The sequence below is a fragment of the Centruroides vittatus genome, unplaced genomic scaffold (genome assembly GCF_030686945.1).
Source record: "Centruroides vittatus isolate TY-2023 unplaced genomic scaffold, ASM3068694v2 contig_875, whole genome shotgun sequence".
In the NCBI taxonomy this organism is placed as follows: domain Eukaryota; kingdom Metazoa; phylum Arthropoda; class Arachnida; order Scorpiones; family Buthidae; genus Centruroides; species Centruroides vittatus.
In genome coordinates this window covers 2,121,519-2,136,033 of record NW_027122567.1, presented here as the reverse complement: position 1 = coordinate 2,136,033, position 14,515 = coordinate 2,121,519, and the positions used below count along the sequence as shown (strand labels likewise).

General features: G+C 30.8%; 1 protein-coding gene and 1 long non-coding RNA gene across 2 annotated transcripts in view; one reads left to right on the top strand and one right to left on the bottom strand.

The window, feature by feature from the left end:
- Positions 1-10,787: 10,787 nt before the first annotated feature.
- Positions 10,788-14,515, top strand: part of LOC136982978 (CD109 antigen-like) — a 53,291-nt gene continuing 49,563 nt past the window's right edge. The window contains exon 1 of the mRNA XM_067279566.1: positions 10,788-11,163. The gene's annotated coding sequence lies outside the window, so the exon portion shown is untranslated. The remainder of the gene's footprint in view (positions 11,164-14,515) is intronic.
- Positions 11,179-11,550, bottom strand: LOC136982999 (uncharacterized). The gene is made up of 2 exons (XR_010881963.1): positions 11,379-11,550; positions 11,179-11,298 (listed from the first exon to the last, which is right to left on the bottom strand). It is a non-coding gene; the product is annotated as an uncharacterized lncRNA (long non-coding RNA).

Below are 14,515 nucleotides of genomic sequence, written 5' to 3'. Positions count from 1 at the left end.
TTGAAGTTTACAAGCGAATAAATGTTTAATTATGCTCTATATCTTTTAATTAAAATATACATTTTATAAAGGCTTAGATGAACATTTTAGTATTAACTACCAGTCTGGCTTATTTGTAACTCTCGCGATTAAATCAGAAATGCGCGCTTACTCGTAATTATACTGTTGCAAGAAGAATGATGAACGTTAACATGCGTTTAGTCAGAGTAAACTATTTCCTGTATGCATAATTATACAGAAAGGTGTGTAATGACTAAACGTTATCGCATTATCTGCCATATTAATTAATATACCTTGTATAATTATGTTATTTATAAAACACGGGCGTACGGAACGTATATAAAACTGACTTTCATATATAAATAAATATAAATAATGCTGTCATACTCACCTTTAAATTAATGTATTTTAAACATAAATTTTTTAAAATATATATTACCTAGGAATTTAATTTTTTAAAATTTAATCCATATCAGTTTTTTTTTAAATATATATATATATTTTTAACAGCGATTAATGTTGATAAATCTTTTTTTAAATCGATTTAAACTTGATAATACCTTTAAAGTTTAGCCTTAAGAAGAACAAAAGCCCACTTGGTATTAATTTTTACGTAAGTAATACCGGAAATTCTGTCAATAGTAAAAAGATTTTTCTGAAGTCTAGCCAAGTCAGCGGGAGCGTCAGTGCCCTGGGGGTTACTTTACTCACTAGTCTACTGTGGGACGGAAGAGCGACTTGTCTACCTTCACTTCAGTTGGTGAGGCAAACTTAAAGGTAAGAAGACGTTATACCAGTTATCTAATAGTTCCTGTACTAGTTTTTTTAAAAAAAAACTTCAAACATATTCGTTACGAACCACGTGTCTATCAATGTATAAGTTACCATTAAATGTCATTGTCGGATGGTGCCGGTAGCAGATTATACGAGAGTAATGCTATTTCCTGCCTCGAATTATAACGAGTATTCGGAGTAATACGGATAATTTAACATTTTAGAAAGATTAAACTTCTAAATTACCCGATTTTTTTTTTCTTCTCGGTCAACTTTCTTATTTCGTACGTTTTATAACTTTTAGTAATTCGCTTCTATGCCAAAAAGGGGGGTGCAGAGTTTAGAACTTGTGTTTATGTTTTTAGTTTTCATTTTTCTCAATCTGTAATAACTCTGATATATTTTAATTATATGATATTATAATTCGGTAAAATTAATATAAACAAATTATATACAAATTAGTAGATTTTTGATAATTTTTTTAAAGTATTAATAAATATTTTGTTAAGTGATTAAATACTTGTTAGAGGTTAAGTAACGTCGTGAAAATTACGTTTATTTTTATGATTAATAGCGTATTTAATTGGTTTAATTACATCTAATTTATGTAATTAACGGTTTCGTTTCCAGTTATTATTATTATTATAAGCGATTTTTCCTTGTAATTTAAGAAAATTTTGACTTTTTGGAATCTGATTTCTTTTTTTGTTTTATTTTACGTGACTTTAAGCATTAGAATTGACTGACCCTATACTATGACCTTGACAGTTACACCTCAGTGAAGAGAGATTTTCAAAAAGTCTGGTCAGATAACGCACCGGACGCAAAAGTTTCCCATCAAAAAATCAATGCTCACTCTGCCGATTAATGATGGCTGCCTCGCATGCTCGATACTCACGCCCTTGCGAGCACACGGCGAACTAAGTATCGAAATTACTCTTTTAATCCACAAAAATCTCAACTAATAACTTAATTATAATATCGATCACGTTCGGTAACTCACCCTCTCTGTAACGTCACTGGGGGGTTAGTATTACAAACGTGACGTAACCGCACTAGACGGGATTTGATCACATTTTTTCTCCTATCAATGGGGATTTTACAAATTATCAATCAGTAAGGGGATGTACAAAACTCATCTGTCTTGTCACATAATCATCGAGCAGTAGCCAGAACGATTAACTTTCCTGGTATCGTAGCTTTTCTTTTAATTATTGTACTGTTCGTCATACTTAAGTACTACTTGTCGGTGTTTAATGTGAAGAGGTAAAAAAATATTACAGAAAATTTTCCATTTATACATTGAATATATTACATTTATACTGTATAGAATGGCCTATCTACTACTACCACTATTATTATTAGTATTTTATCGTCATATCTCCACTACATTTACAAGAACGTAAACTCGAGACCTATGACCTACTGGCTTACTTCTAGACCCTTACTCACGTTGATTAGTTCCATTACTCTGGTAGAAGATTATATACTAGAGCCCTACCTTTCTTCCAACATTTTTAGAAAATACACATGAAATATTCGAATTTTTCTCTATTTTTATTACACCTTAGATCGATAAGTTGCTGGTATAATCCTATTAACTTGCAATATTAATTTTTAAGCTATTTTCAAATGTATTTTTAATGTATATCATTTAAAAAACAGTTATTTGTCTCGTAACGTCATTAAACTGTTTTATACGATGTTCACATCGAGTGGTTGCGATGTGTCATCTTCCTGATCACGTGACAGGGAAGTTAGTAAAGTGTGAAAGGTGGTGTGTTATTATGAGAGCGGTAATAGCTGATGAGAAGGCTATGTGCGAGGCACGTCCTGGTTGAGGCTTGAGCGTGACTTTAACTTATAACGAAGCTCTGTCTATGTGGACACGTGTGAACGTTTTTGTTTTGTTTAATGTCAAAGGTTAATATTTATCAAGTAACTAAGCAAACTATTTACATGCTAAACATAGCAACGGTTCGATAATTCTATGAATTTAAACCCTACTATTATGTTATAAAATATAGAAAAATTAGATTTCTGTGCAGAACAAATAAGAGTATTGTCAGTTACGAGGGCAGAAATGTAATTTTAAACTATATTTATTCTGTCTGCTTATCTTTTATATCTCCTTTATGTATATTCAGGACAGAACCCGTTGAATAGAAGATTCATCCTTCAAAACGTCTACCAAAAATTTTACTTATCGTGTTTCTCATCCGAAATTTGTGCTTCTGGCAAAAAAAATTACGTAGGCACCTTTTCATCACGTGATCCGTAATGAAAGTTTTTTTCCTCATTGCAAAGAACCAAACAAGTTCAAGTCTATCTGTAGATTATATCTGCAACAACCACCCTTCTATTAGTTAGCTTTAATATCTTCATTATCTACCTTTTCTGTTCAGTGTAGCAGAAATTGGATGTCTTACGTCAGCCGTTATGATCTTGATTTTCTATCATTATGTAAATTAACCGCTATACACACCCTCCTCCAATTTAGTAAAATAAGTAGATCTATACGCGTTAATAATGTAAATTTGGGAAAAAGGTTTACAAAATCTTGCATTGCGGAGAATCCTTCATGACTCATCCTATGATTTACAAAAGTTGAAAAGGGGTTTTTCACCATTTTAATTTAGCGTATCGCTATAAAAATTTGTCCAGAATACATAAATCAGTAGGTCAATGCTTATACAAATCATGCATGAAGAGAGTTTCTCACGGATTCTTTTCACATGGTAACCGATTGTGATGCCAATGTACCTTTTTATTTTATCCGAACAATATGAATAAATTTCATACAACGCCATTATACCCCGCGTTTATTTGTTTTTTTCTTTTCGGTCTTTGTTTTCTAACCGAACAAAACAAACAAAGTATTCATGTAGCAAATTTAAATTTAAACAAGCAGATGCAAATCGTGTTTCAACCAGATGTGGATTTCATATTACATCTGTGAATATTTAAGTATTTTGAAAAGTGTCCTTAAGTGCTCCTCCTCTTTTAAATAGAAGTGGTTCCCACTTGGAAAGCTGTCAACTATCTATCGGTGTAGCAATAGTGTATTAGAAGGATGGTAAAAATTCTCTTTTGATTTTTTGGCATACTTTTCCTGGCCATTACGATAATATTTTTGTCGCTTTGACATATATATAACAATTTTGACAAACTTTTTAAATAATAGCTTTCAAAACATTGATATTTATCAAACTTTAACTTATTATTTCATTTGTTATTTGATAAATGATAAAATTTCTCCTTTTTTTTAGTTGAATTGATTTAAATTTTTGAATTAACCAATTGAGGCGCGCGTATCTTAACGTTAGCCAATGTAATTTAATAATCCATTTAAAAATTTAAATTCAGTTTTTAATATTATTTTTTTTAAACTTTAAAAAAAAATTTAAATTAATAAAATTTTTTAAATGAAGCAATTAGATTTTGTTTTAATATTTATTAATAAAATTTAAATTTTAAAATTAATTAACGTAATTATACGTTACAGTTGATATACTTTTATATATTAAGATTAATTAATTAAATTTAAAAAATGTATATCATTAATAGCGAAAACTTAATGTTTAATTTATTAAAAAAGCAATTTTACACATTAAATTAGGTTACATTTTATCCAATTTTAACAAGAAAAAGAAGCTTAAATGGAAAATTTGAATCAATAATAATATTACTTGTTTACATTTCTATCAAATTTGTTTACCAAAATTATTTCTAAAGTCGGATACAACTTTAATGCAAATTTGAAATATTTATGAACTAAAATTTGAAAGTAAAACGAATGTTTTGTGTACATTTCAGCATTTTATATCTCTCGCTTTCTCTCCCTCTATTTTATTTTATTTTTTAGCAATTCCTGCTTAACATAGAATTATTATAAGCACGAAGTCAAATAGACCACCTACGGGGAAAATAATTAGTTTTTAACACGAAGCCAGTAGTGTTCACATTAGGTGGCAAAACCTCCTCTCCAGGAATTACTCCATTCGTTTCGTTGAACATAATTAAATTACCGTAAGTTATTAACGAAACTCACTGTGACGAATGAACTGAATCTACTGAGATAGTCCCTCTTATAATCATTATAAATTGGTGTTGTTTTGTATTTTTATACCCTTTATCACCTTCAATTTGAGATTTTTACTTGGCGTATGTCCTACTTTTACATTCCGAAAACTGAGTTATAAATATATTATTATTTTTTTTATTGATTTAAAATCGTTTATACTAGCCAATAAGATTTGTTTGACCGTTAAAGCTATTTTTAAAATAGCCAATAACATAGTTTGTATTTTGAAATTAAAACAAAGTCGTGGATATGACAATTTCCAATATTTGATTTTTAATAGTCAATAAATTTTCGTGTTCATAAGCTTAATAAATAAATAAAATTACTTTAAATTTATTGATTTTTATTTATTTTTTAAGCTTATAAACACGAAAACTTATTGATCATTAAAAATCAAATATTGGAAATTCTATATCTATGACTTTGTTTGAATTTAAAATCTAAACTCTGTTATTGGTTCTTTTAAAAATAGATTTAACCGTCAAACAAATCTTATTGGCTAGTGCAAATAATTTTAAATCAATAAAAATAATTTAAATTTATTGAATTTTATTAAATTTAAATTATTTTTATCGATTTAAAATTATTTGTACTAGCCAATAAGATTTGTTTGACGGTTAAATCTATTTTTAAAAGAACCAATAACAGAGTTTAGATTTTAAATTCAAACAAAGTCATAGATATAGAATTTCCAATATTTGATTTTTCAACGATCAATAAGTTTGATGTTTATAAGCTTTAAAACAGCAAATGAAAGTTAAATAAATATTAAATAATTCCATTAAATTTAATAACGAATTTCAATATTGTTTAGCTAGCTGCATTAGATAATAGGATCTTGTAATATGTGTTTATAACAAATTTCTCACATCTTAGAGCTCCTGTATTTTAATTAAAATAAATTATTATTTGGTCTCGAAATAAATGAGGTTGTTAAAGACATTCATAAAGGAAAAAAATGGAATCTCGTCAACGTCATAGGTTCCGGCTTGGCCCACCTGCTTATGTGCATTCGTCAGTTTTTGAGGTGCAGGATGTTAAATTCTCTTCGCTGTCGGGCGTGTAGCAGGTGCTGGGGAACTACTATCTATTGCAGACAACAATACACGAATGGATTTTATACGGTCACGATATTATATTCACGTTGGGAGATGACAGTGCGTGCTTTAGCCAGTAGATAAATTCGGGAATTTCCTTATTTATATTTGTAATGTCAAACGTTGTTTAGGTTTTGGTACAAAAGAGCATTCTCCTAATACGGAAACACGTTTAATGATATTCAAGGAAGCAAAAGTTGGTGTAATTTTAATATTTTAAAAAGACATTTGTAAGTAGAAAACGTTAAAATTTTACTTTTTTCTGGGTCAAAAAATGTATCAGGAAGTCGATTCAGAATTTATAGTGCAAGTTATTGGCAAAAGTAGAATGTGTAAAAGTTGTTTTTTTCGCCAGTTTTGTGGTCTTTCATCCGTTCTTTCCTAAGTTGACATCCGTTCTCGTTTTCTGACACATCGTCTACCCAAGATGTCACTTGATGCTGTCTACTGATGGTTGAACTGTGATATGTCTTAATCCAAGTATGCGAAAAAAGACAAAGAAGAGTAGTAACAAAGTAGAACGCTGTAATTAACGAATAAAGCAATGAGTTGGGTGGGCCGAATAGAGATTCTATCCCTGATAACTTTGCCAAATTGTTATGTAAATGGTACCCGTCTACACTTGGTAAATGATCATGTTGGTACGTGATTTATGAGCTGGTAGTGGCCGGGTCGAACTGACCCCTGGCTACCCCTACTCTTTAGGATAGGTTGGGATCTACGGAGATTCTCCAAGATGACACAGATCCGTGCATGGCATCACCTGTTCCTAACACTATTGCGGCTACTGATAAGTGCCTCCTGGCTATTTCCTTAAAAGAATGCGGTAATTGTCTTATATTGAGATATATTTGATATAAGTAGTTAATGTATTACAAGCCACAATCCATATAAAACTTTCGACAGACTAGATATAGATCTTTTTCGTGGACACACAAAAAACCATCGAAATTCAAAGCATGAATATTGGTTCAAACATTAAATGGCTCGTTTACGTGAGAAATGTGGGTGTATACATTATTGTAACCTCTATCTGATTTAGAAATTCTAAAAAAATTCCCTTTAGATAAATATCAAATCTATAACTTTTTATCTTTCTACTTGACTCTTGCTAGTCACGTGTCCAAGCCCCAGGGTTTCATTAGAAGTGGTCAATACTTGAGAGGAGAAAAATGCAATTTTCCGATAATTCTTATAATATTTTTATTTTTTATTTTTTTATTTTTTAAAATTCCAATTAAAGTAACAGAACCTGTTCGTTACATTAGATTGATAAGCCCCGCTCCCATATAAGTTTTAATTTTACGCTCATTATTTACGCAACGGGTCATAATTTACTTTAAATTAATTACCAAACATTAAACACTTTAAATTAATAAATTCATATTTAAAATAACTTTACCGTGTTTACCGTATAAACTGATTTATAACACCGGTTTTCCTTAAATAAGTTGAAGTTTAATTAAGATTCATGTTTATAGTAATTATAATTTTATTATATTGTGGTTTAATATAAGGTTATACCAGAAGTTTTATATTTTATAAATAATTTAGACTCAAATATTGGCTTATAGTCACTAGTTTAAGCATCGAAATTCGATTTTCTTTTATTTTTTGTAAGTAGATAGAGACCTATTCTATAGAGATCTAAACAAGAAACTGTGATTTTTTTCTTTAAAAAAATAAGACCTAAACTGAGATTTATAAGAGCTTATATCTCTAACAAGCAAATTACTCTCTGAATTCACATTCGTTTAACATAAAACAAAGGATTTTTATAAGGTTGAATGTCCCTGATTGTTTCTTTTATATAATTTCACCTATTCGAGCATGAAGTTAGTTGTGTAGCTGACCGGAAGATTCAGGCGATTTTGTTTTTAGATATGTTCTTTAACTTTTTTGTGCTTCAAAAGACAGATAGAGAGTACTTTTCGGATAAGTTTACCAAAATATACTTTAACGCTTTCAATCTTTCCTTAAAAAGAAAAGTTATTGTTTTGGTCATTTTATCCCTACCAAAAATTCCTTTTTTATTACAGTAACAATAGCTTTAGTTCTATTAAAATAGAAGATAGAATCAAGTCGATGTTTTGAAAATATCTTTTATTTAATTTTCTTAAATTTTAACAATAATTTAATTTGAAAGTTATATTATTTAGTTTAAACAATACAACTTTCAGTGTAATTTACTAGAGACTAATTAATTTGTATGCTCTGTAATTTTCTGTATAAAGTTTAGTAGTATACATTAGTTTACCTGAAAGTTATATACAAATTAATTAGTTTTAGTCGGTATTATATAATTTTATTTTAGTAAAAACTTTAAATAAGTTGGGGAAATTATTATTTGATCTCATCATAAATTTCCTTACTATATTTTACTTTAAAGAAGTAGTAAATAATTCCGAAGTGTCGCGTTAATAAAGTATGATGCTTTTACAAGAATTTTTTTCTTTAAAAAAAAAAAGTGGATAATGTATGGCTTTTAAAAAGTATAAATAGCTTTTGTATCCAAGTTTCTAAAGTTTTATTTTATATTAACTAAGTAATGAAGATATTGCACTAAACTACAACATGGAGCCTAGATTAATAGGTTTGGTGAATGAATGAAGCAATTTGAATAAAGTTAAAAAGCAAAAATGGCTTTAGTCTATTTGGATAATAATGATGTTTCACGTGAATGTAATTAGTCATTTCCTCATAAAGTGAGTATTGATAATGCACTTGTACAATCGAGGTAAAGTCAATTTATCACCATTTCTGACTTTCCAATAGGTCCAATGTGACACGACAAAAGCAAATTTCACGTGATAAACTCTTATAAAAGGACAATCAAATTAAACGTATAAAAACTGTCATAAAAATACTCGCTATATTAGTTAATTATGCTTTCCTCCATATCATCTATCGTGTCTGTTAACTGGATGCAAACACGTGACGTGATCGGAAAATTGATTTTATTTTTTTTAAAATAAATATCATTTTAAATATTGAAACCAATTGGTTTTTTAGGTATCGGGATGTGAGAATTCTCCAGATGGACTTGTCAAGTTCTTATAATTGATGAGAAACGAATTAAAGTAATAAATTAAATAGGATTAATTTGCAGAAAATTACATACTTTACATACATACAGACAAACGTACAGTACGTACAGAAGATTACATACAGTTTTTAGCTTGTTGATTATTTGTAAATTTTGTGATCTGTTCGTGATTATTTTATTTATTTATTATTATTTTTATATTTTAAAAAATCTTTTAAAAAAACTTCTTAAGTGCACATCCCCGTGCCAAATTTATATTTAATGTTTGTCTTCCGCTTCCGAACTTATAATAAAAGGAGCCATATTTCAGAAATGCAATAAGATTAATATTTTTAAAAATCTGCTCAAAATTTCTTTGTGAAAGAAAAAGTATTAAAAATTAAGAAAAATAAAAATAAAAAGAGACAATACTATAATGGCAGTATTTCTAAGAATTGTAGTTTTTAAAAAGACGTCAATAAACTAAGCCGATTCCTCTGGAAAGTTGACAGTTTCGGATAATCTGACTGTTGTGAGCCCTCTTGTCACGTGCCAGTCACGCGCTGAGCAACATCCCCTTCAAACCGAAGTAATTGGATACTTTGTGACGGTCCCGTAAAATAGGATCTACGCAAAATTTCTTCTTCAAACACCAATTTCTATTTGCCAGTCCAATATGAAAATGCTGCTCTTTCAATAAGAAATTTAATTTAGGGATTTTTTCCCCTGTGTTTTTAATCTTAAAAGTTTTAAAAATTTATGTTTAAGTTTTAAATTTAAATACGTTCATAACGAATATTTTGATTGGTTATCGTTCAATTACAGTATACAAGCGTTCGCTTACTACAGAAAAGGAAAACTTAAATTTCGTATTATAAAATCGTTTCGTAGCTTTTAAAATTGTCAAATATGTCTTTAATTATAATAATTATTATATATTTATTATTTTTAAGAAATTTTCTAAGAATTAACACAGGCAAAACCATTGTGAGCTTGTCAAAGGGGATGCGCCCACCCGCCATTGTATATCGAACTAGATGCGATTTAGGGCGTCGTAGACTTATCTCTAACGGCTATGCTTAATCGAAAAATAAAAGCGTGACTACAATAAGAATAAATACTAATTCGAAACTTTCGAAACTATCCCTAGAAATTAAAAAAAGAAGAAGAAAAATAACAAAACTCTTAATACAGGGAATGGTCAGAAAGATTGGAAAAACTCCAAGTGTCCATTTAAAACAATTCTAACCTCTAATGGAAAAGAATAGGGGAAAAAAGGGAGGAGGGAGATTTTTCTCCTCGTGCAATTACGCACAACTGTTAACAATTGTTTAATTGTTTAAAAGCTGGAAATGATTAACATTAGTTGATCCCCATCAGTAAAAATAATACTGACCAGTAGAGCTTAGTGGGTTTGGACAGATGTCTGTCTCAAAACCCAGTAGCAGCACGTGTCTATTGTCTGATTCTCCCAACCAGGGCAGCTGCAATCCCTAGTGTTATCCCCTAAATTTCGTCAACAGTCCAACGGACACAGTAAGTGCCGTGCAGAATCTTATCCGCTTCTGTAAGAAATTTCTATAGTTTTACCATCTTTTCTAACAACCTTAATGTCAATATAATAGGAGGATTGTGTCTAGTGAAGGGGAAAAATTGCTGGAACGGCTACAAATCTGGCTGATATCCAAACTTTTAAGAATTCACGGAGATTTTCTAGGGGGATGCATAGCACACGTGCGAGTATAAGTCGCCTTTTTTTTCTATTTTTAGAACAGAGTTGACGGATACTCCGTACTTTCCGGACGAGTTTTGACAGTTCTTGTACGCGTTCGGATATCGAAAAAGAAGAGAAATCGTAATTTTTTCAAGAATATTTTGCTTTTAGTGGTTACGGACCGTGTGATCAACGGTTGCTTGACGTCAGTAACTAGTCAGAGCGCAGGCGTAGTTATAGCAAACAGCACGTGTCACGACAATCCTGAGTCAGTTGTCTAGACCGTAATGGTGGCTATCGGATAGAAAGTTGGTTCGCAACTAAAATGCTTAGTCTGCTAATGGGTTTTCGGACAAAGATATCCATCAACCCGTCCGTGTTAAGAGATGAATGTAGTTAATGTGATAAAGATTAATAAGAGGTGACGATTAACTTTTCTCCTACTCTTTTTTGAACACGCTGATTATTGGTAAGTAATTTGAAATTTTTACTTTTACATCCCTTTATTAGTTATATCTGTTAATGTCCGCCATTACGCATCATCTTCGTTCGTTTCCATACTTTTTTCCCCCTTTCTTTCTTCATTTCTCGTCGCTATTTTTTACTTTTTTAAATGAAATTTATGAAAGAAAAAATTTGATAAATGCATTTTTAACCGCAACTGATTGGTGGTAAGTTACTTACCAATTTTTCTGCCCTCCTTTAAGTGATTTTGGTATGTTCTTCCGTTTTCTGATTGATGTAACACACGCTATAGTTTAAAAATTACTTTTCTCGTCTCTTTTTTTATTATATTTTTTGTAATAAATTATTTTTAGCCAACTATCTCCTCTTTGTTTTCCAATGTTTAACCTTACTGCGCCTCTCTTCCTAATTTCCAAACAATACGTGACATCAAAAAAGCGTGATAAAGCCACGTGACGGTAAGCGGGAGAGTCGGTCACGTGAACTTTCCATTGCTATTTTAAAATTTAATTTCGGTCGGTATCGAATTTTCGAAGAATATATTTTTTTATCTTTTATTATTTTGCGGATCGAAATTTTGACTCCTCTGTGTTTTTTTAAACTTCTGACCTAGTTTTTAAAGTGAAATTCTAGCGTTAAAAATGTCGCCTTTTCGTATTCTTTAACTCAAATGTGTGTCCTGTGTGGCCAAAAAAAATATTTCTTTCTTTCTCTAAAACTTATATTTTCTTTGTTTAATCTTACGAATAAGCCCATTTCTTTTACAATTCTTTAGAGGATAAAACTCTTTTAGTATGTAACAAAGTTGGCTAAAGAATTGCACCCGTAAAGAGGGCATCCCCTGCATATATTACTGTCAGTAGGGAAAAATGCAGTGATCAAAGGATCTTCCCCTGCCGGTCACGTGATCGGAACCGGTCCCGAAATCAAGCAATTTAGTCAGTTTTCGTCACTCGATCAATCTTCCAAAACGATGACTATGCATTAGTCAGTGCAGTAACTTTATTTTCGTTCTTTTTAATTACGATCCGTGCGAAAATCTCGACGTTTTAGAACTTATTTAAACAGTATTTTTAAAGGTTCGCTGCTATCTAACTTGATTTATCTTCCGAATTCGTGTAATGCCCACCGCTATCCCGTAGCAAAGAGCTGATTTACGAGATCCTTTGGAGGAATGTCTACATTTTGACAGATTTACAAACATTGTAAAGTTAACCGAACCAATTTTCTGATTGAATAAACTCACTCAAACTATTGTTATCTTGAATACCCATTCTGACCTAAATAATAATCGTTTTTTACTCTAACGCCTTCTTCCATCCTATCTACGTCCTTATAACGAGTAACAACTGACATTTCTCTTTAATAAGGGACGCTCAATGATAAAAATATAGCAAATCAATATCACTCACCAAGCTATAAAAGCTATTAATTCGCTAATCGTTTTGATCTATATACTTTTTAATCTCCGGAGATCATCGATTGTCGTCGATCGGTCGAGTAAACTGTCTCTCGAGTATTAAAACGTGAATGAAACAGATTTTCTACATCAAACTCCATCATTTTCGAGTGGTTTCTTTTTTTATTTTATCAGGAGGAGACATTCGCTCCCTCGACGCGACATCACCAAAAAATCTGCCATTTAACACATCCCACTTTGGAAGACGTAATGTTAGGTTGTATATAGGAGAACTTTAACTTAACAACAAAAAAATTGTCGATTGTTAGATTGGTATTCTTCGTTTTTGGCCCCCCTCTTCAAGTTTCCTACTCTGGCAGTAGTCCAAATGGCGTAGTTTGATCATATCACTTGCCGGAAGAACTAGTGTTAAAAAGTTAGAACTGACAGATGAGTAGTTAAACGCCTTCACTGTCATGTCTTTAAATATCGTGTTTGTACACTTTTGATACTTTCCTACGGTTTAAAAAGTGTTTATCCCTCTCATTTCTACAAAAAATATATGCTTAATGAATCGTACTAATCTAGCAGCTTTATGGATCTCTCGCTTGATATACAACCCTCCTGAATCATAAACACGATAGCTTGGCCAATTCGGTTGGGACATAACTTACATAAAAGGCACTGTTTCTTCTAAGAATGTGAATCAACCCCCATAATAAACAGCGAGTATAAGAAGAAGAATGCGAATTGTGTTTAACAGGGAGGAGCCACGTCTATTTATAGAATGTGTAGCAATCTTATCTTATGCACCTCGTAAGAATTCGAGCAAATTGATATAAAAGCCATCACCCAAAGTATTTTTACTCTGAAAGGAGGGAAATTGTATAATCTTTCTTCTTATTATTATTTTAAAAGTAGGCTATTACATTAAATTTAAACTTTTATCGGACGTTTTAAAGTAGAATAATAGAAATCAACAATCCAAACTCATCTGTACGATTAAATATTGATTTACCGACAGTCATTGACTTTATTCTAATATCCATGATTCTTATCTGTCATCAGATTTAAATATATCAAGCGGATTCTAAAAATAGCTGTTTTTTTTTTCCTTTTTTTCTTCCTTAAAAACTTTATTATAAACTTACAGCTTCTAACTAGTTGACAGTTTGTTTGGATGATTGCTTCGTGGCAAGGACAGTTAAAGGAACTAAATCAGCAGTTTGGAAGAGGATTCATCTATCTTTATAAATCTGTAATTCTAAGCTAACTTGTCAAAAATTTTGAACATTTAAACGGATGTTTATAAGAATCTTTCTCGTCGAATGATGCAAGAAAATGAGAATTGATAATGAGATTAAACGTTCTTATCTCATTTAAATTCAAAATTATGGCTCCAGAATGTTGATATTTAAACTTTTCATCCACAGTTCTGTACATTTTTTTTTTTTTTTTTTCCCTAGTTTAAGGGAACTTTTAACAAGTTTCCATCCGAATTTTTGTGTGGGAAATGTAATTAAACTTGCAGAAGTGAAAAATAAATAAAATTTAAACGTTCTTATCTCATCAAAAGCCGGAAAACTGTGCCCAAAATGTTCATCTTTTGTTGAATTCCTTTCTCCACAGTTTGCTATTAGAATGTGCCCGGAGTACTCACATACCTGTCCCCTTCAGGTTGCCATATCTTACTGTACCATCTTTTTTATGTGGCAGTTTGCGAACAGGAGGGATAGAAAAAGAAAAAAAAAAAATAGGAAAAGTTTTCTTCGATAAAATCGGAAAAATATCAAATTAAATCATTTCAAACCGTATAAAAGATGTAGACTAAGAAAGGATAGACTCTGCCAAATATTTTTAGTAGGTGGAAATATTTACACATGGTCGACCTTAACGATCTAAATTTAGACAAGTTTGGAAGTTTGTTAATAAGATTTTTACAGAATTAAACGATTAT